Source organism: Grampus griseus (assembly GCF_964374135.1).
Source record: "Grampus griseus genome assembly, chromosome: 12".
Taxonomy (NCBI): Eukaryota; Metazoa; Chordata; class Mammalia; order Artiodactyla; family Delphinidae; genus Grampus; species Grampus griseus.
Window position 1 is genome coordinate 68,110,229 of NC_139006.1, and position 23,718 is coordinate 68,133,946.

General features: G+C 35.3%; 1 protein-coding gene across 1 annotated transcript in view; it reads left to right on the top strand.

Moving 5' to 3' along the window:
• Window positions 1-23,718, top strand: part of DCC (DCC netrin 1 receptor) — a gene marked incomplete at both ends in the record, with an annotated part of 1,164,115 nt that overhangs the window by 638,450 nt on the left and 501,947 nt on the right. The gene's annotated exons all lie outside the window — the stretch shown is intronic.

The following is a 23,718-nucleotide window of genomic DNA, read 5'->3' on the forward strand; positions in this document are numbered from 1 at the left end:
GGGAAGATCCCACATGCCGCGGAGCGGCTGGGCCCGTGAGCCATGGCCGCTGAGCCTGCGCATCCAGAGCCTGTGTTACACAACGGGAGAGGCCACAACAGTGAGAGGCCCGCGTACCACAAAAAAAAGAAAAAAAAAAAGACACATGCACCCCAATGTTCATTGCAGCACTATTTACAATAGCCAGGTCATGGAAGCAACCTAAATGCCCATCAAGAGACGAATGGCTAAAGAAGAAGTGGTACATATATACAATGGAATATTACTCAGCCATAAAAAGGAACGAAATTGGGTCATTTTAGAAACATGGATGCATCTAGAGACTCTCATACAGAGTGAAGTAAGTCAGAAAGAGAAAAATGAATATCGTATATTAACGCATCCATGAGGAACCTAGAAAATGGTACAGATGAACCGGTTTGCAGAGCAGAAATTGAGACACAGATGCAGAGAACAAATGTATGGACACCAAGGCGGGAAAGTGGTTGGAGTGGTGGTGTGCTGAATCGGGCGATTGGGATTGACATGTATACACTGATGTGTATAAAATGCATGACTAATAAGATAAGTAAATAAACATTAAAAAAAGGATTGTTCTTGTGACACAGCATATTTTCTAGCAAAGCTTAAAAACTTTGCCTATTATTATAGAGAAATAAAAGAAACAGTTTACAAATCAGACATTACTGGATACATTGTCTACCTCTGTACCTGAGTTACTGTATTTGAAACATGGCAAAATGGCTTTATGACTACAATGAAAATAATCATAGATAGATACTTATATATTTCAAGACTGTGCGAAGTAATATTACATGAACTCTTCTTCATAGCAATATTAATGAAATGAATCTTATTTTATTTTAGTGAGTCCTGGAGCTGTACCTTGAACCTAGGGATTTTGTCTTCATAGACCCTGTTCTTAACAATATATTATTTTTATACTGAGTATTTCAAGTGTAATGATTATACAACTAGAACAGCTGGTCTGTTGTGAGTCACTCTACATTTGGACCATTGTATTGAATGAGAAAAATCATTTGCTTATTAACAGATTAACCATTGCAATTTCTGAAGCATATATTTGAAGTTCAAGCAGTTATTTCAAAACTATGGATAATTATTTGTGCTCTTCAAGTGTAGGTACCTTAAGTAGAACGTTTCTCTACTTTTAAATGAAGTAGATTAGCATTATGGGATGTAAACAGAAGATACAGGTAAGCATGTACAAAAGGCTAATGTCTTCTCAGATTCTGGAGGAAAGATGATTGGATTTGAGTTTGGAAATATTTAAGAAGATCTTTAAAAAGAATGGCTTAAGTTCTGCATAAGCATCTGAAGTTGAAAAGAAGAAATAATGGGTGGGCCAAAAAGTTCGTTTGGGCTTCTCTATAAGAAGGTATGGAAAACCCGAACGAACTTTTTGGCCAACCCAATACTTGAGTGATCAAAGTGAAGGTGGTCCCCAAACTATTTTCTGTTGAAGTAGGTATGATTTCATCTGTATTGGGGAGGAATTTAGTTCTCCATTTAATTAAATTCCCTCTGGAATCAAAAGTAAATTACCCATATATCTTATTTATAAAGCTTTTTGCTTTCCCAAATAGTTAAAATTAGAATATAACTAATACTCTACTAAGGGAAGGAAAATTCAAATGTAAAATTATCATCCTTTCAATTACCTTAGAAGTTTGATAAAAGAGAGAAGAATACCAACAATTACACTCAGATTCTAGAGTATCACTAGATTTCTTCTTTCTATAAATTTCCTGATTTCCAAGATAATGATTGATGATAAGAAGTTTAACAGTGTTAATTCACAACTGATTTTCAGTTCATTTATAAAATTAAATATAGTGAACTCCAAATATGGAAGGAGCAAGAATCTTTCTGATCTATCAGCTCATCAAAATCTTAAAACAGAGAGTTTTAGGATGAACATAAATTTTACTCATTTAGCTGAATTAAACATTTAATTTGTATGAATGTGATTAATCTTAGGCTCTCTTAGGTACAAATGCAATTTCAGAGTTTCTCCAACTCAAGTTCATTGACATTTTTCTGAAGTAGATTAACCTTCACTTGTTGTGTTTAGTTGCTGATGGCTTTAGATGCCCCTTACATCACAGTCATACTTTGACTCTGTGTATGTGTGTGAAGTGGGAAAGCTTAAAATGTTTTGTAAACTACCTTAGATAAATCTATTTCTTCCTGGCAGGTAGTGTGCAAAATTATTTAACCAGAGAGGCAAAAAATTTCTCCCTGAAAACATTGATAAAAATGCTGTACCCTTACAGAGCAAACTAGGACATGCCCTTGAAAAGGTAGATCTGATATTTTAAAAACTGCATTTGAAAATCTTTGCCCTTGCTTTGGATATAACTTTAAAATTACATTGTTTTAATAATTATGGTTGAATTTTAAGTAACAAAAATTGCAAAAGAATCTGTTTTTATGTGAATTTTCACTGTATTATCCATTAGAAATAATCAAAGTAAAATATGTTACCTCATATATTTGAAAGTCATGACCTGCCAAAATGGCACAAATTTATAGTAAAATATTTAATTCTTCTCTTTGCTTAAGTGCATAATGCAAGTCAATACTTGGTTTATTGAGACCAGAAAAACACTACAAGGGAAAATGTAAAATCAGACAGTTCTGCAACTGTGTCAAATTATAGAAGAAATAAGCAAAAAATTAGCTGTTTGTTTTCAGAAGATTTTTCACGTCTCTCCTTGAATATTTGGAGCTTGTCAGCGACTAAAAACTTGAGTCAACTATTTGTGGTAAACCGGTTTCTACTGAAGTATGTTTGCTGATAAATAAGGATTTCCTCTATGAGATGCTAAAAAGTAGTTAGGCATCTTCAGCCAAAGGTATATCTTATGTCAGTGTGCAGTGGAGTACTTTGGAAAATGATTTATAGAAGTTCTCACTTTAGTTTTATGAAAGGCTATGTGGTATTCAATAGTGGTGACACATCTGTTTTTTAAGATGGGTGGAGAGTTTACAAATGTTCACTTTACAGATGTTCACTATACTATTATGCTTGACTTTACTGTTATGCTTTACTTTACTATCATGCATATATATTTTTACTTGTGATTTTATGCATCAACAACTTTCAGTAAAATCTAAAATCAATAATAGATCATTGGCTATTCTGAAGAAACACATAATTTAAGCCTAACTCTTTATTTCAGTCTTCATTAAAGTGGAGTTTATTCCCAGTTGTTTTTATCTCCAGTTATCTGTTATTTTAACTAAAAAGATAATTTAAAAACAGATATAGCCAAACATAGAAGTTTGTGAATTTCTTCAATATCCATACTAAATCCTAAATCTTTGGATACTGGGTAGAGTTATTAACCTTAAACTTGCACTTGCATGGATGATACTCAAGGCATGTACAGAGCAATGGTCCATAAACTCACAGGGACTGGTAAAACTAGGGCTCATCACCACTCCCCACCACCCCAGGAGAGGGAAAGTGTACACATTCTGATACATACAATTTTAAAAAATTTAGTATGATAGTTACAGATCTCCTAAACCCTTCCATTTCTGGTAGATGTAACAGTACTGACACTGTTAACAGTGCAAAAAAAAAAAATGTAGTATTTCTTTTTCTTTTTCTACATACTTAACTGCACGTTCCCCAGTGTTGTTCCTGATGCAGACTTACAGGGTATCATGCTGCCTGAGTTACCACATGCCAATTTTTGCATGGCAGTGGTTTCAGTCTGTTTCTATTACCTGTTCTTAATCCCTGTGTTTAGAGGATTTGGGTTACCATAAGCATTTATCCATGCAGAGGCAGAATCTATATTCCACTGATGTATACATATTCCTTTCTTGATCTTTAATGTTACATGTGACTTTCAATGTTAATAAAATTGCTTAAGAGTATCCAAGAGATTGAAAGCTGTCACTAAATCACTAAATTATCCTACCTAATAAGCACAATGGTACCAGTACTTGGCTAAACAACACACACATAGAATAAATATTGACATTACAGTTTTCGGGTACAGCACAACATTGGCTTTACCCAAACTCTGAATATAAGGATTATCCTAGTTGTTCCCAACCTGGCTTTAACCTGGCATTCTTCACTAACTTCTTTACCTTACCCCCTTTTCTTCTTTCTTTCTTTCTCTCTGTTGTCCCCCCTTCTTCCTTCCTTCCTTCCATTATCTTTATAAGAAACACTCCTCTTGCCTTAAGAGCTATAATTTTGTTTGGACTGCTTCAACTTATCCTCAATTAAACATTTCTTCTTCAGGGTCACTTACCACGAACATATCCTTTTTCTATCATGGCATGTAATTCATTTTGTTCCCTGAAATACAAAAGAACAGAGTAGTATGATATATACAATATTGTATGTACTCAAACAGCATTTATTGTTGCACAGTAAGTGTATGAATGAATGAATAGATGAATGAATGAATGCTATAGCCTAGTGTATATTCAAAATATATTCGCTTGTTAAGTAAAGGATATCTCTCACTTTTGATCTTAGAGATGCTTCAAAACAAAAGCTGAAATGACTGAATTTGGACTTTTCTACATATAATATAGTTACATATCATCTTGTTTTAATACCTAAATCACAATTGTCTTCTGTTTTTCCATTTAGTTTCTTTATTGTCATTCCCTCTTATGAGCATTTGAAGACTAGAGTTCAGAACCATGGAGAGTTCCAAGTCGTCAACAAAGCCCTGTTGCCTGAATTTTCCTGTGAGAAAACTAGTAACTTATAGTAGTAATCAGTATATTAAGCACTGTTATTCACACTGACTAGGTCCTACACTATTTAGCACAATTCTTTTTTAAAAAATCTTATTTTTCATAGATAAGATAGCTGAGAGCTGTCAGTAATCCAAAAGCTGATTCCAAAATTCAGGATCTTTTTCCACAACTCATTGCCTCTTCAACATCCATTTGAGCCTATAGTTTTCATAACTGGTGTCAAGACGAAATTTCTCTCTTTTTCCTGTATGGTCCACGAGCATTTAACAGTCAATACCTCCTAATTTTGCAGAAGACATTAGAATTAGCTTTGTAATTTTAGAATAACTTCTGAGGTAGAAAATTCTATTATCTTTAAAATCGAAGAGAAGTTAGAGTCTCTGCCATGAGCTACCTTCCCTGGGTTGGAATCTCTAGAACACTTGCATTTTATGTATCTGTACTTGCAATCTAGGTCATCTCTATGGTTTTGGGATTGCACACTTTTAATAGTTATTCTCATCAGCCTCATCCTGGGCTCCACCACCTCCTTTATCCTTAAGCCTTCCTCTTTCCTGTTCATAAAATCTATAATGAAAATCCGAAGACATACTTTAGTATCTTGTACGGTGATATATTACAGATTCTCCAATTCCTTAAACCACGTGTTGGCAAACTACAACCTGTGAGTCAAGTTTAGCTCACCACTCATTTTTAAAAATAAAGGTTTATTGTATTACAGCCAGCTCCACTTGTTTACATTTTATCTATGACTGCTTTTTGTGGTACAACAGCAAAGCAGAGACCCTATGGCCTACAAAGCCTGAACTGGCCCTTTACCAAAAAAAAAAAAAAAAAAAAAAAGAGAGAGTCTTCTGACCCCTAGTTTAGACACAGGGAATTATTAAGTGTGGTTTTCAATAACATATTAAAGAGAGTAAAGTTTCCTGGATACTAGGAGTCACAAACTACACAGATTGTGGCCATATACAGTTAAACTAAAAGTGAATCAGATGTGTAAGAAACAGGGAATGATGGAGATGTGGGAACTTGGTATATGCACGTTTTGCTTAAGAAATGCAGCTACTACCTAGCTCCAAATTGATTTGCCTAATTGGGTTGTAGACAATATATTGCAAACCTAATTTTTTAAGAGAAGCCTGAAATTTATATTCTTATGCGAAAACTTCAAGTAAATAAAACTGACTAAATATTTAGGATTTCATGCTGCTTGAATTGGTTTTGTGCCAAAAACAGAATAAAACTTGAATTTGACCAAAGATCGTCAGTTGCAATCTCAGCTTTAAAAAATTCAGTTCTTATCCAGAAATGTAAGATTGAACCATATTGTTACACAAAGTAGATATTAACAAATAATAAATTTGGGGGAATCACTATTTTTAAGTACTCCTAATGTAATTTCCAGCACTTAAATTAGCATATCCTTACAAATAATAGGGATCTTATTGATCAAGTCTCTTAGGGTTTTCTTCAAAATTGAACTTGTACCAAAAGTTATTTGGAACCAGCAGTAATCAAAGAGGAAAAGGTCATATACTACTCTTAATCAATGTGATGTGCTTCATACTCCTTATTTGTTCTTAACCCTAAGTGTAAATATGCAATCTAACTAGCTTTGGATGGACTCCTGCCCATTGAGGCCAAGCGAAAACTGTAACAAATACCTTAATTGTGTCTTCTTGTTTTAAAAGTCTTTTCAGAACAACAAACTTTCTAGTTATAAGGGTATGAGATCTGTAGGATATAGATAAGTTAAGGTCCTAGCACCTTTAGCTGGGAATTGAGTAGAATTTAATAAAAGAGCTGTCTTAAAAGGAAGGGGTAACACTTAGGAAACAAGAGGGAGTAAAAAGTCCCTGGGCGTAGTTCATTGCCACCTCAAGGCCAGCAGAGGTAAGGGGAGGGCCAGGTTATGCAACCTGGAGGTAACATTTTATTGCCATCCGACAAGAGATTTTGGTAGAGAGGCATAACCAACCAGCTGTGCATTAGAAGCCAGGGAACAGGGAAAGAAAAACATGCTGACCTTATTCCCATTCTTCCACCTCCTCTTGGTTCCTCATGTTGCTGAACCCACTGGAAGCCTGAGGGAAAGGCAGTCTGTTGAGACAGTCCATAAAGGTCACCTTCCTGGGGCACAGAGCAGAGGGTGGAGAATGTAAGGATCAACTCTGAAAGGGTAAAGAGGGAGTACTCAGCCCAGTGTCTTTCTTCTCTAGTTGTGTGAAGAGTTCTCTTAACCTTTGAAAATTGTTAAGTCTTCTAAAGCCAGAAACTCAGTAATGTAGGACATGAATAGGAAGGTTTTTCTGTAAAGCAATGGAAGTGAATGAGCTGTGAGTGAATACTTGTGCAGAGAGCATCAAATGTATCTGTTAATGACAATTATTATATCTTGTTCTATTATGTGTCTGGTGAGCTGCGAAGTCAAGTGAGGGTGACAGGCACAGTGGAAACTGAAATGTTATTCCCCTTATAGCATCCCCTGAGAGGAAGTACTGAGCGGACAGTTGCTATTCTAAATAAACTTGCATGTATATGCTTTGAAGGAAAGATTTCCATGGAGAAAAGGATAAAAGGTTATATACTGGAGAATTCCACAGTACTGGACTCAACTGACTAATTTTGAAGTTCAATTGATTTCTTTAATCAGACCATGTTCTTGTAGATGTTACCGTAATCGAGGGAAATAGAGCACTTCACTATTAATTCTACTTGAAGCCTGGCCTGATAAGGAAAATAAACTTGGATGACTTGATGGATACTGCACAATTCTGGAAAACCTTAATTAGTGTTTTGGGAAAAGCAAGCAGTTGGATATTGGCTACATTTGTTTTTATCTGGACTTTACTCAAAAGCCCTGGTTTTACCTACCTACATACAACTGCATGGAATACGAGTCTTTGGGCTAAAATTTCTAAACCTGGTTTCAGCAGTTAAGTCACAATTAAAATATTGGGAAAGGTACATTTTTTCAACTATTTCCTAGTTATATTAATAGGAATAATAATCTCTTTTTTATATGTACCTTAGTACATTTCAGCATACCTTAATGCATTTTCAGTTCAAAATCTCTATTTATTGTAATGCATACATTTGAGAATATCCTTTTACTAAAATAAACACAATTAGATGTGAAGGATTTATCATGAGGATACATTTATAGTAACAGGCTTTTAAAAAGATTAACCTTAAATTAGATATTCTTATTAAAAGATGGGTTAAGAACGTAAGTTCTAGAGTCACAATATTTGGGCTTGATCCCAGACCTGCCACTTATTAATTCTGTGAACTTGGGCAAGTTGCTATACCTCTCTGTCTCACTTTCCTTATCATTAAATTATAGGTAATAATTCTATCTACCTCCTGAGATTTTTCTAAGAACTAAGAATTAATCATTGCAAGGCACTAGAACAGTACCTAGAATATGGATGAAAATATGAGAATGTGTCACTAGAATGCAGATTGATTTTTTCTGCACTATTGGTAGAACTACTCAACTCTATTATGTAGAGATTTGTAAAAAATCATTTTTAAACTGAATGTTTATTGATAAGTTTTTCTTCCCTGGTGAGCTTAATTTGTGAAATTCAAATTTGATGACTTGAAAATCCTGAGGATAAAACAAATCGAACAATAATAAGTTTAGTCCTCTTTGTTTTAAATAATTAGACAAGGAAGTAAATGACTTATCCCAATATTTTACTTTAAATGGAAACAATTTATATTAATAAATGAAAGAATAAATAAGTTAATGTTAAAAAATAAGTAATTTAAAATGTATATTAAGATTGTAGTTTCCTTTATCAAAATTAAGAAGAGGGTTTTAATTATAATCTACCTTTCAAACAGCCTGTCTGCAAGAACATCATTTATTCTCAAGGCTACTTAAGCATTAAAAGTTTATATCAGAAAAACATTAATAAAAAGTAGAGAAGTATCTTTTAAATACTTAGATTCATTGTTCATCTTTATACTCTAAGAAAAATCGTACATTTTTCAGCCATTATGTAATTTTAAATGCAAATAATAGAAAGATTCTTGGAGTCCTATCTCATTAAATACCACATCAATGACTGCAACATCCTAGTTTCCAAAAAGTCCTGCTTTTCGTTAAAAAAAAAAAAAAAGATTCAAGAACATGTAAATCAGTGAAACAGAGTAAAAAGGAATTTGTAACATTTTGTAAAAGCAAACATGGCTGCAATTATAAGAAAATAATGATTTTTTTCTGCTGTGAAAACACAGTCAAGTTAAAAGAATGTTTGTATTTGGTACTGATGTAATGTTTTCTTCAAAATTTACCTTTGCATTTTCATAAAGGATTCAACAATTCAAAACATTAAGTTTTATATTATCGGCTGCTCCAGCTCATGAGAGCTGACCGTGCACGTCTCTTCCCAAGTTTGTGTTAAAAAACATCACCCTGAAATTTCAAAATAGGCAGTGAGGGTTGTATTTATACCATGGAAATTGTATAAATATAAACCTGGGTCTTCTTGGAGAGCTGGTTGCAATAGATTTACCCCTATAATCTCCTCACACTTGATGGATGTAGGTAAATTCCTCTGCATTTTCATCCCTCGTTTTCTAGTTTTATAATAACGAACGTACCGTACTGAATACTACTAAAGAGTACAGAAGTTTTTACTGGTCAGGAAAAAAAGTGTTGACATAAACACAAAAAATCCTTTGAGAAAAAACGATTTCAAGATCTTTCAAAGAATATATGGTCTTACAACTAGGTTGACCTTTAATACAAGATTGTTTCTACAGAAAATTTTCATGATAAAACCCTGCTAATGCACTCCAAGTTTTGGCAGTATGTCATCAAAGTTAAAAATCTGGACCCCAGAGCTACTCAGAATTCTATTTGAAATGTGATTTGTCCATCTGAGTGACTTTCAGCAACTTATTTGTCCGTTTTGATATTTTGATCTTTACAATGGATGTTACAAGAATAATATAAAGTTTATGAGGTATTATAGCAATAATGTATCTAGAGCTTAGCACAGTGCCTGGTACTTTAAACGCCTCACTTACGAGTGAATTGATTTGGCAACTGCTATGTAATCTGAAATCCAGGGTTTTACTTGGCTGGTTTAGCCCATACTATCTTGACTACAGATGTCCCAAATTCCACTCGGTCATTTAGTTAGTGGAATTATTTTACATCTGTTAACCTGTTAACTTCATCTAAAATGCATATTCATATGTTATGGGTCAATTTTTTTTGATTATTAGATGAATAGAATCAAAAACTCCAAAACTTAATTGGGGAGAAAGTGGAGAACTGGGCAAAAATACGTTTAGAATGAAGAGGACAGACTTTCACACACACACAAAAAATCTGAGAGCAAAATTGTTCATTTTTGCCCTGAGCACATAATATTTAACAATAGAAACAGGCTAAATTTTTTTTCTTGAATGAGTTGGCTCTGAAGAGTTTTATAAATGATGCTTAAAAGAAAATCAACATAATAGGAAGAAAACTCGGGAATCAGGGGAAATGGAGCTGTTGTATTTTGGGGGTACAAGCTTGTACAGGCAACTTTACCAATCTGACTCTTGTTTACCTCCTTTGTAGTCTCTGAAGTACATTTCTGTTCTAAAATTCCAGAGTATCATCCTATGAGGATAATCTCTGAGGTTACTGTTGATGCATTACATTTGCATAGCTCTTAACAGTTTTCAAATGCTTTTCACATCCATTAGCCAAGGGAGACTGCCCATGAGCTAAAGAGCTCATCAAAGTAATAAAGAGGGAGGAAGATGAACAGAAGTGTCATCCACTGAATCACAGGGAATAAGACATAGAAATTCAACTCAGCAGAGGAGACTCAATAGTCCCTGGCAGCTAAACCAAGGACTCTTCCATCTTAACTGGTCTCTAATGGGTTTCTAGTCCTTTGATCAACTTTTGAGTATTAACGACACTCTATCAATTCAATTTTAAATTCCTAAGTCTTGTGAAATATATGTGTTAAATGTTAATTTTTTATCAGCAATGGGTAAAGGGATTGCAGTGGTTGTTTCTTAATATATACAAGCTTGGCTTGTCTTTCATAGTTAATGACACTAACAATTTGCTGTAGCTTAACATATGAAAAATAAACCACTCCACACTCATACCTCCCTTCTTTTATCTTCCACCTTCACAGAAGTAAGGAAAATCTATATTTCATTATAGATTTTCCCCTCTCTAAATATATTTTATTTATGAAAGTAATATATAAACATATCCAACTTTAGTTAAAAATTAAAATATTGCAGACAAGGTTGATTCTCAGAAATGCCTTGATTTCTCAAAAGGATGAAGAGCTTCAATCTGGAACATTTGCATTGGAGTTAGTCTGGTTAAAATGGGTGGAAAAATATAATCAAACAAAAGATGTGTGAATATTTACTGAGGGATCACTTGGAGCAGGTGAGGGTTCATGAAAAACAAGCTATTTAAAACTAATTTTCTGCCATATTTTAATGACATTACTAGAGCGGAAGATCTTGAAAATTCTTTAGAGATTAAAAAAATTTTCATGCTATTGTTTTTGCTTTTTTTTTTTTTTTTTTTTGCGGTACGCGGGCCTCTCACTGTTGTGGCCTCTCCCGTTGCGGAGCACAGGCTCCGGACGCGCAGGCTCAGCGGCCATGGCTCACGGGCCCAGCCGCTCCGCGGCATGTGGGATCCTCCCAGACCGGGGCACGAACCCGTGTCCCCTGCATCGGCAGGCGGACTCTCAACCACTGTGCCACCAGGGGAGCCCCTCATGCTATTGTTGAGGAAAAAATTTGGGAGAGTGGGCTAATGGAATGAGTATCTAATGGTACATGAGTATTGCCCAAAAAGGAAATGTGATAAACTGATATTAATCAAAATGATTGTTTCCTTCAGGGATCTTAACTTGCCCCTTCCCTGTTCAACACATTTGTTAAAGGCTGCTGTTATGTCAGTTGGGCTGCAGCCAACTAGTACACATGAGGTTCCCAATACTCAGGAAACGCCAATCTTCATTATGGCATGACTATTCCAGAATAAGATTCTAATATTGGACTCTGATGCCAGATTTTAGGGTGTTTTACCCCACAATATATCTAGAACTTTTTGTCTCTGATAGTGGATAGAAAGTAAAACGATGCTGTTTGAGATATAATTGAAATAACTGAGGATGTTTAGACTGGAGAACTAAAGTAGGCAAAAACTATCTTATGATATATGTAAAGAGCTTCCATATCGGAGACTATTAAACTATAAAATATGTCTTTCTTGGAATAAATTAAGACTGAATACGGGATATAGATAACTTATTTGCTGTTTAATGTAAGAAAAAAACCCATCTTTGTAATGTTTGTAGACTTTTCTAACTAGAATAAGCTTCCTTATTTAGGAAATGACTTTCTCGTCATGTGAGATGTTCCAGCTCAGCTTAGAGGATGACTTTTCGCAGTGGTTGGTCATAAGATTCATATGGGGTTAATTGAATAATATCCAAGGATTTTGAAACTCTGATGTTTCCCCCTCCCCACCATGAACCTATAGAGGATGTTCATTAAATTGCTATAAAAGGTAGGTGAAGGTATTGATATTTAATTATCTTTATTTTACTATGAGCTTATAAGCATAATTGAGAAAACTGGAGGAAAAAGGAAGATAAAAAGTAGCTATGTGACATTAATGCAACATTTTATTTTTTATAATATACAAAGACATTTCTTTATTCTTTCTTATATTTTATTTAGTTCCCTTTAAGAACACAGTCTTCTTTAAAAACTGTGTTATAGAGAAAGAAACATGTCACCTATTCATCTCTTTATGCGGATCAATGCTTTTTTTCTCAGTCTTACATTTTAACACTTGGCTTTGCCCTATTAAATTCCCCTTTCACTTTAGGAAATGTAGCCTGAATTGGTAACTCACACCTGGGCAATCCTCATTCCATGCTACCGCAGCCCACTCTTTTCTTTAAAGACAAAATTTGAAGAAGTCTTGTAAATATCTGCAGGGTTTTCCCAATCTCTAATGGCATCCCACCCTTGAAATAATTTTTATCTCTTCCAGTCACCACAGCTTATCTAAAAGATTGTGATTATGCAAACCCTTTATTACTCACATTAAAAAAAATTAAACAAAAACAGTAGTTTCCTGGACAGTCCTTAAGCTGATAAGGTGCTATTTGTCTTTCTCATATATCTTATTCTTGATCATAACAGCCTGTAAAAACATACCGTCCTCCAAGATGACTAGATTCTCCCCTTTTTCTGTGGGACCACATATAGGAAGGAATCAGCAAAGTTTGATGAAATGATCCTGAAACTTACCTGGAGGAATGGAGACATCTGGTTCCTGCTTTATAGGGACACTGAAGTGAAATCTACTGTATATAATCAATGAGGACAAGACTGTCACAGTTCAGCAATGAGTAGACCTCAGAGAATCCATACTGATGAAAGTGTTCTAAAGGCCCATTTAGTTCAAAAAGAACCGTAACATTAGCATCAGCAAACATTGATATGGTCCATTACAGTTTATAAAAAGCTCTAAATGCATGAAGTAATGTTATTTTCAGAACCACTCTGAAATTCTGCATAATACATAAACAATTTCTGGATGGGAAACAGGATCAGAGAGTGGCAGTATTCCGCCTAAAGTCACACAGCTGCAAACTTGGGGCAGAAAACCACATCACTTAATACGAGATCACGTTTTCTCTTTTATGTTCAATGCCAAATTCCCCCCTCCACCTTCCATCTGATGCTGATTGTTCCAACACCTGGACTCCCAGACTGTGTTTGACTGGCTCCAATGATGAGGAACCTCACTACCTCCTAGGACTTCCCTGTCCTTTTATTTTCATTTTCTTTTTTTTTTCTTTACAGCTTTAACTTTTATTTTCTTTATGAATTTTATGATAGTGAGATTTTTTATGGTTGTGAGATATATATATATATATATATATATGGTTTATTATTTACAGATAAGTCCCCCTCTTTCATTTGACTCTCACTGTTCATATTATTCACTGGTTTCCCTAAATCACCTTCTATGTACCAAATTGTCACCTTCTGCATAGTGCTGAAGTCCCATCTCCTGCAGTTCAGTGAAGTTTGTCAGTCAACACTGTCACTGGGAAAATGGCTCACCCTTGATAAAGCAGGAGTGTTTGCTATTTCCTTTTCAGCAACCAGTCATCTTAGCTTTGGTAAATTTTATGTAGTATTGATTAGAGAGCAAACATAAACTCTCTGCAGTCTTTTTCCTTTGCCTGATTTTAATGGGACTGCTTTTAATATTCTGTCATTAAAGTTATTTTTGTTACCTAAGACAGTTTTTTTTAATCATGATAAAGAATTCTTTCTGTTTTTTAATTGAAGTATAGTTAATATACAATATATTAGGTTCAGGTGTACAATATAGTGATTAATATATTTATAGATTATACTCAATTTAAAGTTTGTTATTATGAAATATTAGCTATTATTATCCATTCTTTGCTAGAAATTATGTAAAATAATGCATTTTTGTGTCCTCAAATGATAATGTACTTCTTTTTTTAATGCTAAACCATCCTTTTATTTTTGGTGATAAATACTTTTTGCATCAAAGTTTATATGTTATTTTTAAAATTTTTGTTATTACCTATAATATATTTTAATTTCAAGTTTATACTAGCTTCATTAGATAAGTTGACAAGCTTTCCACCTTTTTCTTACTCTAGGACAATTTAATTATCTAAATTATCTAAACAGAACAACATCTGTTTCTTGAAAATTTGAATTAGGTCACTTGTTAAGGTCGTTGGGCTAAGGCAGCATTTTTGGAGATAAATGTTTAGAGAAATTGAGAATTTTTTTCTCAGTTTCTTTCTAGGTTTTGTACTTTTTAAAGCAGTTTTGTGATTTGTACTTTTGTACCTAAATAAAAGTTTCATGGTAATAGTATTTATTATCACAGAGCTGTAAAAAGGTCTGCTAGCATTTTTGATCTCTTTGCCTCTCTTTTATGTGCTTTCCATGCCTCTAATGTTGCACTTTCTCACTCTTCCTTAAACTGTTGATTCTTCTATTTTCTTTCTTTTTTTGTAGTCTAGTTCATTATTTTTCTGCTACCTTCATCTTTCCTCATTGTTTCCTTCAGTCTTCTTTATTGTTATTTTTGTTAACCTTTCAGTTAAATGAGATAATTCAGCATTATGGAATTTGTATATTGAGATATTCTAAATGTGAGAACAATATGAAATAGTATTATGTAAACTCAGATAATCATGGCAAGAGAAGAGAATGAGAGAGACAGACAGACAGACAGACAGAGACCAGTATAGCATTGCCGCTTCCTTATTGGTTACTTTTCCTCTCCTTTTCTTCTTGAATTAAAAATGGTTTCTTGTGATCAGTTAGTTACTTTGTATGCCAAGAATAGCGTGTAATTCCATGGTATTCAACCTATGTGCCTTAATAAAATTCTGGACTATATAGTGGGTGCTATTCTCACATTGCTTGTCATCTTCCCCCAATCCCCAAAGGTACACTCATTATTCTGCAGGGTCTCTATAACAGGATTTCTTCTTATTCTGGAAAATAGAAAAATGAGGCAGTATGGCAAAGCACTTATGAGTACTAGTTCTAGAATTATGTTCACTGGCTCTGAATCCTGTTTTTCCCACTTGCTACTTACATGACCTTTGACAAGTTATTCAAATTCAGCTTCCGTATTTGTAAACTGGCAAGATTAGAGGCATCTCTTTCATAGGTTGTTGGTATGAAAATGCATCAAAAGTATCTATTGGCATCCTCAGCACATTGTCATTCTGTCATTTTTGATTCACAATTGTCTATTTATACAATTTTAAAATTGATTTGTTAAGCTTTCTGATTGCCTGACTTCTTATCTATTTGATAAGAAGTCAGGCAAATAGATAAGCTTTGATAATTTTATGGTAAAAAAAGAAATTGATTTTGTGTTTTTGAAGCCAGCATTTCCTTCCATACTTAGAAAGAAAAAAAATGCCTGAAGTTTCTATTCTGTAAAACACTCACTGGGAGAATGATCAGGCACAGTTACTCACACTCAGTTAACAAATGTTCAAAATGAATTGACACTTTTTGTGTTTCCTGTTACTATACCATCTATCACTGCTAGACCTGCAGTATTCCACCTTCCCCTCAAATCATCCTGATGACTGCAAAGAAAAAAATAAAGAGAGGGCCTGATGAGTCTGTTCTTCTAACGAAGAGAAAATGGCAATGGTTTAAACCCTGAAGACTTTGTAATTAGCCCCAAGATAGGCAAATTATGTAGCCGGATGAGTAACTATTGTCAAACAGAAAGTGAATCTATAATTACAGCACAGTAATACTCTGATAAAATACCTTACTTCTCAAGTATCTGTAAGTTTATAATTTCATTTTAACCTCATAACAACTCTGCCTGGTGGAAAGAGAAACATTTTACACACTGGTGCAAATGGATAGTGAGTTTAATGGGAACAATGGCACATCCCGGACTGGATAGTGATACACCCAGACTTTAAATCCAAGCTTCCTGGAGGAAAGAGGCAGCGGGTAAAACCACTGATTAGTAAAGGGGAGATTCATTCATTTTATCCAGTTTTTAAATATCTATGGAGTTATGATAACTGACTATAATACGTTCTGAATTGAAGAATAAGTTTTTGATTTTGTCTTTACATGTAGCTCATTGCCTTTATCACATTTCTGTTGAATTTTCTTCTATATAATATACAGTATATATTTTTATCAACTCATGATAAAGCATTGTAGTAGTCTAATATAAAATTGTTTTCAGAGCCTTCAAAATATTATAAACATTAGGAGTCACCCTTCATTTTCTGCTGCAGTTATAATAGGGAAACATAGGTGTAGCTTATTTGTTGGGGTTTTTTTGGCAAGCAACAGAAAGCTTCTGTGACCACTGCATTCAGTGTTTTCCGTCATATAGAAGATGTATTAAAAGAGAAGAGATCATTCATTACCAATTATCTACTTGATTAATTAAATTACTAGGTACCTGTTGGTTACAACAGGCTAAGTTAAATATAAACATTATTACTGTTATTACTATTATTATTATTTAGCTTACAATATTTGAAATCCTTATAATTGAGGTGCCTTAATGGCTGTTTATATTTCTGGAAGATATGATAGTACATCCACCAATATAATAGGAAGCTTAAATTCTTTCTTATGCAGGCAAAATGATATACCTGAATGATCCTAATTTAAGGTGTTGCAGGTGATTTTCTGTAAGAACTCATACATTTTTTGTAGCTTTCAATTTCATCAAATGGCATTTGAGTCATTATTAATATTTTATTACCATATCACTAATCATAATTATTTAATGATGTTTACTTTTAGCTTGAATATTGGTATAGATAACTTTCTACAATAAATTTGAACCCAAAGAGTTGTATGTAGATAAATTCTTTTTTTTAAATATTGGATAATTTAAATTTACTAGACTATCATGCTGTTTAACATATTTTTTAACATCTTTATTGGAGTATAATTGCTTTACAGTGTTTTGTTTGCTTCTGCTGTATAACAGTGAACCAGCTATATGTATACATACATCCCCATATCCCCTCCCTCTTGCATCTCCCTTCCACCCTCCTTATCCCACTCCTCTAGGTGGTCACACAGCACCGAGCTGATCTCCCTGTGCGATACAGCTACTTCCCACTAGCTATCCATTTTTCATTTGGTAGTGTATATATGTCTATGCCACTCTCTTACTTTGTCCCAGATTGCCCTTCCCCCTCTGCGTGTCCTCACCATTCGCTACGTCTGTGACTTTATTCCTGTCCTGCCCTTAGGTTCATCAGAACCATTTTTTTTTTTAGATTCCATATAGATGTGTTAGCATACGGTATTTGTTTTTCCCTTTCTGACTTACTTCACTCTGTATGACACTCTCTAGGTCTGTCCACCTCACCACAAATAACCCAATTTTGTTTCTTTTTATGGCTGAGTACTATTCCATTGTATATATGTGCCACATCTTCTTTATCCATTCATCTGTCGATGGACACTTAGGTTGCTTCCATGTCCACTATTGTAAATAGCACTGCAATGAACATTGTGGTACATGACTTTTTTTTTTTAACATCTTTATTGGAGTATAATTGCTTTACAATGGTGTGTTAGTTTCTGCTTTATAACAAAGTGAATCAGTTATACATATACATATGTCCCCATATCTCTTCCCTCTTGCATCTCCTTCCCTCCCACCCTCCCTATCCCACCCCTCTAGGTGGTCACAAAACACGGAGCTGATCTCCCTGTGCTATGCGGCTGCTTCCCACTAGCTATCTGTTTTGTGTTTGGTAGTGTATATATGTCCATGCCACTCTCTCACTTTGTCCCAGCTTACCCTTCCCCCTCCCCATGTCCTCAAGTCCATTGTCTAGTAGATCTGTGTCTTTATTCCTGTCTTGCCCCTAGGTTCTTCGTGACCTTTTTTTTTTTTCTTATTCTTAGATTCCATATATATATGTTAGCATACAGTGTTTGTTTTTCTTTTTCTGACTTACTTCACTCTGTATGACAGACTCTAGGTCCATCCACCTCACTACAAATAACTCAATTTCGTTTCTTTTTATGGCTGAGTAATATTCCATTGTATATATGTGCCACATCTTCTTTATCCATTCATCTGCTGATGGACACTTAGATTGCTTCCATGTCCTGGCTATTGTAAATAGAGCTTCAGTGAACATTGTGGTACATGACTCTTTTTGAAATATGGTTTTCTCTGGGTACATGCCCAGTAGTGGGATTGCTGGGTCGTATGGTAGTTCTATTTTTAGTTTTTTAAGGAACCTCCACACTCTTCTCCCTAGTGGCTGTATCAATTTCCATTCCTACCAACAGTGCAGGAGGGTTCCCTTTTCTCCACGGCCTCTCCAGCATTTATTGTTTGTAGATTTTTTTGATGATGGCCATTCTGAATGGCGTGAGGTATAACTCACTGTAGTTTTGATTTGCATTTCTCTAATGATTAGTGATGTTGAGCATCCTTTAATGTGTTTGTTAGCAATCTGTTTTTCTTCTTTGGAGAAATGTCTATTTAGGTCTTCTGCCCATTTTTGGATTGGGTCGTTTGTTTGTTTGATAATGATCTGCTTGTATATTTGGAGATTAATCCTTTGTCATTTACTTCATTTGCAAATATTTTCTCCCATTCTGAGGACTGTCTTTTAGTCTTGTTTATGGTTTCCTTTGCTGTGCAGAAGCTTTTAAGTTTAATTAGGTCCCCATTGGTTGATTTTTTGTTTTTCTTTCCATTTCTCTAGGAGGTGGGTTGAAAAGGATCTTGCTGTGATTTATGTCAAAGAGTGATATGCTTATGTTTTCCTCTAAGAGTTTTATAGTGTCTGGCCTTATATTTAGGTCTTTAATCCATTTTGAGTTTATTTTTGTGTATGGTGTTAGGCAGTGTTCTGATTTCCTTCTTTTTCATGTAGCTGTCCAGTTTTCCCAGCCTCACTTATTGAAGAGGCTGTCTTTTCTCTATTGTATATTCTTGCCTCCTTTATCAAAGATAAGGTGACCATATGTGCGTGGGTTTATCTCTGGGCTTTCTATCGTGTTCCATTGATCCCTATTTCTGTTTTTGTGCCATTACTATACTGTCTTGATTACTGTAGCTTTGTAGTATAGTCTGAAGTAGGGGAGCCTGTTACCTCCAGCTCCATTTTTGTTTCTCAAGATTGCTTTGGCAATTCGGAGTCTTTTGTGTTTCCATACAAATTGTGCAAGTTTTTGTTCTAGTTCTGTGAAAAATGCCATTGGTAATTTGATAGGAATTGCACTGAATCTATAGATTGCTTTGGGTAGTATAGTAATTTTCACAATGTTGATTCTTCCAACCCAAGAACATGGTATATCTCTCCATCTGTTTGTATCATCTTTAATTTGTTTCATCAGTGTCTTACACTTTTCTGCATACAGGTCTTTTATCTCCTTAGGTAGGTTTATTCCTAGGTATTTTATTATTTTTGTTGCAATGGTAAATGGGAGTGTTTCCTTAATTTCTCTTCTTGATTTTTCATCATTAGTGTATAGGAAAGCAAGAGATTTCTGTGCATTAATTTTGTATCCTGCTACTTTACCAAATTCATTGATTAGATCTAGTAGTTTTCTGGTAGCATCTTTAGGATTCTCTACGTATAGTATCATGTCACCTGCAAACAGTGACTGTTTTAGTTTTCTTTTCCAATTTGGATTCCGTTTATTTCTTTTTCTTCTCTGATCACTGTAACTAAAACTTCCAAAACTGTGTTGAATAAAGTGGTGAGAGTGGGCAACATTGTCTTGTTCCTGATCTTAGTGGAAATGGCTTCAGTTTTTCACTGTTGAGAACAATTTTGGCTATAGGTTTGTCATATGTGGCCTTTATTATGTTGAGATAAGTTCCCTCTATGCCTATTTTCTGGAGAGTTTTTATCATAAATGGGTGTTGAATTTTGTCAAAAGCTTTCTCTGCACCTATTGAGATGATCATATGGTTTTTATCCTTCAGTGTGTTAGTATGATGTATCACATTGATTGATTTGCGTATATTGAAGAATCCTTGCATTCGTGGGATAAAGCCCATTTGATCATGGTGTATGATCCTTTTAATGTGCTCTTGGATTCTGTTTGCTAGTATTTTGTTGAGGATTTTTGCATCTATGTTCATCAGTGATATTGGCCTGTAGTTTTCTTTTTTGGTGACATCTTTGTCTGGTTTTGGTATCAGGGTGATGGTGGCCTCGTAGAATGAGTTTGGGAGTGTTCCTCCCTCTGCTATATTTTGGAAGAGTTTGAGAAGGGTGGGTGTTAGCTCTTCTCTAAGTGTTGGATAGAATTCGCCTGTGAAGCCATCTGGTCCTCGGCTTTTGTTTGTTGGAAGATTTTTAGTCGCAGTTTCAATTTCAGTGCTTGTGATTGGTCTGTTCATATTTTCTATTTCTTCATGTTTCAGGCTCGGAAGTTTGTGCTTTTCTAAGAATTTGTCCATTTCTTGCAGGATGTCCATTTTATTGGCATAGAGTTGCTTGTAGTAATCTCTCATGATCCTTTGTATTTCTGCAGTGTCAGTTGTTACTTCTCCTTTTTCCATTTCTAATTCTGTTGATTTGAGTCTTCTCCTTTATTTTCTTGATGAGTCTGGCTAATGGTTTATCAATTTTGTTTATCTTCTCAAAGAACCAGCTTTTAGTTTTATCGATCTTTACTATCGTTTTGTCATTTCTTTTTCATTTATTTCTGATCTGATCTTTGTGATTTCTTTCCTTCTGCTAACTTTGGGGGGTTTTTTTTGGTTCTTCTTTCTCTAATTGCTTTAGGTGTAAGTTTAGGTTGTTTGTTTGAGGTTTTTGTTTTTTCTTGAGGTAGGATTCTATTGCTATAAACTTCCCTCTTAGAATTGCTTTTGCTGCATCCCATAGGTTTTGGGTCATCGTGTTTTCATTGTCATTTATTTCTAGGTAGTTTTTGATTTCGTCTTTGATATCTTCAGTGATCTCTTGGTTATTTAGTAGCGTATTGTTTTGTCTCCATGTATTTGTAATTTTTTACGGTTTTCCTGTAATTGTTATATAGTCTTATAGTGTTGTGGTTGGAAATGATCCTTGGTATGATTTCAGTTTTCTTAAATTTACCAAGACTTGATTTGTGACCCAAGATATGATCTACCCTGGAGAATGTTCCATGAGCACTTGGGAAGAAAGTGTATACTGTTGTTTTTGAATGGAATGTCCTATAAATATCAATTAAGTCCATCTTGTTTAATGTATCATTTAAAGCTTGTGTTTCCTTATTTATTTTCATTTTGGATGATCTGTGCATTCGTGAAAGTGGGGTGTTAAAGTCCCCTACTATTATTGTGTTACCCTTTATTTCCCTTGTTATGGCTGTTAGTATTTGCCTTATATATTGAGGTGCTCCTATGTTGGGTGCATAAATATTTGCAATTGTTTTATCTTCTTCTTGGATTTATCCCTCGATCATTATATGGTGTCCTTCTTTGTCTCTTGTGATAGTCTTTATTTTAAAGTCTATTTTGTCTGATATGAGAATTGCTATTCCAGCTTTGTTTTGATTTCCATTTGCATGGAATATCTCTTTCCATCACCTCACTTTCAGTGTGTATGTGTCCCTAGGTCTGAAGTGGGTCTCATAGGCAGCATATATGCAGGTCTTGGTTTTGTATCCATTCAGCCAATCTGTGTCTTTTGGTTAGAGCATTTAGTTCATTTACAATTAAGGTAATTATCAATATGTATGTTGCTATTACCATTTTCTTAATTGTTTGGGGTTTGTTTTTGTAGTTCTTCTCCTTCTCTTGTGTTTCCTGCCTAGAGAAGTTTCTTTAGCATTTGTTGTAAAGCTGGTTTGCTGGTGCTGAATTCTTTTAGCTTTTTCTTGTCTGTAAAGGTTTTACTTTCTCTGTTGAATCTGAATGAGATCTTTGCTGGGTAGAGTAATCTTCGTTGTAGATTTTTCCCTTTCATCACTTTAAATGTGTCTTGCCACTCCCTTCTGGCTTGCAGAGTTTCTGCTGAAAGATCATCTTAACCTTATGAAGATTCCCTTGTATGTTATTTGTTGCTTTTCCCTTGCTACTTTTAATATTTTTTTCTTTGTATTTAATTTTTGATAGTTTGATTAATATGTGTCTTGGCCTGTTTCTCCTTGGATTTATCCTGTGTGGGACTCTCTGAGCTTCCTGTTCTTGATTGACTATTTCCTTTCCTATGTTAGGGAAGTTTTCAACTATAATCTCTTCAAATATCTTCTCAACCCTTTCTTTTTCTCTTCTTCTTCTGTGACCCTTATAATTCAAATGTTGGTATGTTTAATGTTGTCCCAGAGGTCTCTAAGACTCTCCTCGATTCTTTTCACTCTTTTTTCTTTATTCTGCTCTGTGGTAGTTATTTCCACTGTTTTATCTTCCAGGTTACTTATCCATTCTTCTGCCTCACATATTCTGCTTTTGATTCCTTCTAGAGAATTTTTAATTTCATTTTTTGTGTTGTTCATCTCTGTTTGCTCTTTAGTTCTTCTAGGTCCTTGTTAAACCTTTCTTGTATTTTCTCCATTCTATTTCCAAGATTTTGGATCATCTTTACTATCATTACTCTGGATTCTTTTTCAGGTAGACTGCCTATTTCCTCCTCATTTGCTTGGTCTGGTGGGTTTTTACTTTGCTCCTTCATCTGCTGTGTATTTCTGTCTTCTCATTTTTTTTTAACTTACTGTGTTTGGGTCTCCTTTTTGCAAGCTGCAAGTTCGTAGTTCCCGTTGTTTTGGGTGTCTGCCCCCAGTGGGTGGTGTTGGTTCAGTGGTTTATGTGGATTTCCTGGTGGAAGGGACTGGTACCTGTGTTCTGGTGGGTGGGGCTGGATCTTGTCTTTCTGGTGGGCAGGACTGTGTCCAGTGGTGTGTTTTGGGGTGTCTGTGAACTTAGTATGATTTTAGACATCCTCTCTGCTAGTAGGTGGCGTTGTGTTCCTGTCTTGCTAGTTTTTTGGCGTGGTAAGTCCAGCCCTGGAGCCTGCTGGCTCTTTGGTGGAGCTGGGTTTTAGCATTGAGACAGAGATCTCTGCGGGAGCTTTCCCCGATTGATATTATGTGGGGCCGGGAGGTTTCTGGTGGATCAATGTCCTGAACTTGGCTCTCCCACCTCAGAGGCTCAGGCTTGCCACCAGGCCAGAGCACCAAGACCATGTCAGCCACACGGCCCATCTAGGTGGCGGCAGCTCCCTGGCCCCACTGGCTGTGCCACCCTGCCTGCTGCTTCCCCAGGAAGATGCAGCCACCAGGTTCGCTTCCTGCTCAGCTTCCTGTGACTCGGTCCCTCCTCCTCCCTGGCTGAGGGGGTCAGTGGGCGCCGTGGCTTCCGGGCTTGGCTGGTGGGATGGGGGCAGCAGCAGCACCACCACGTGGCCGCCTGTTTAA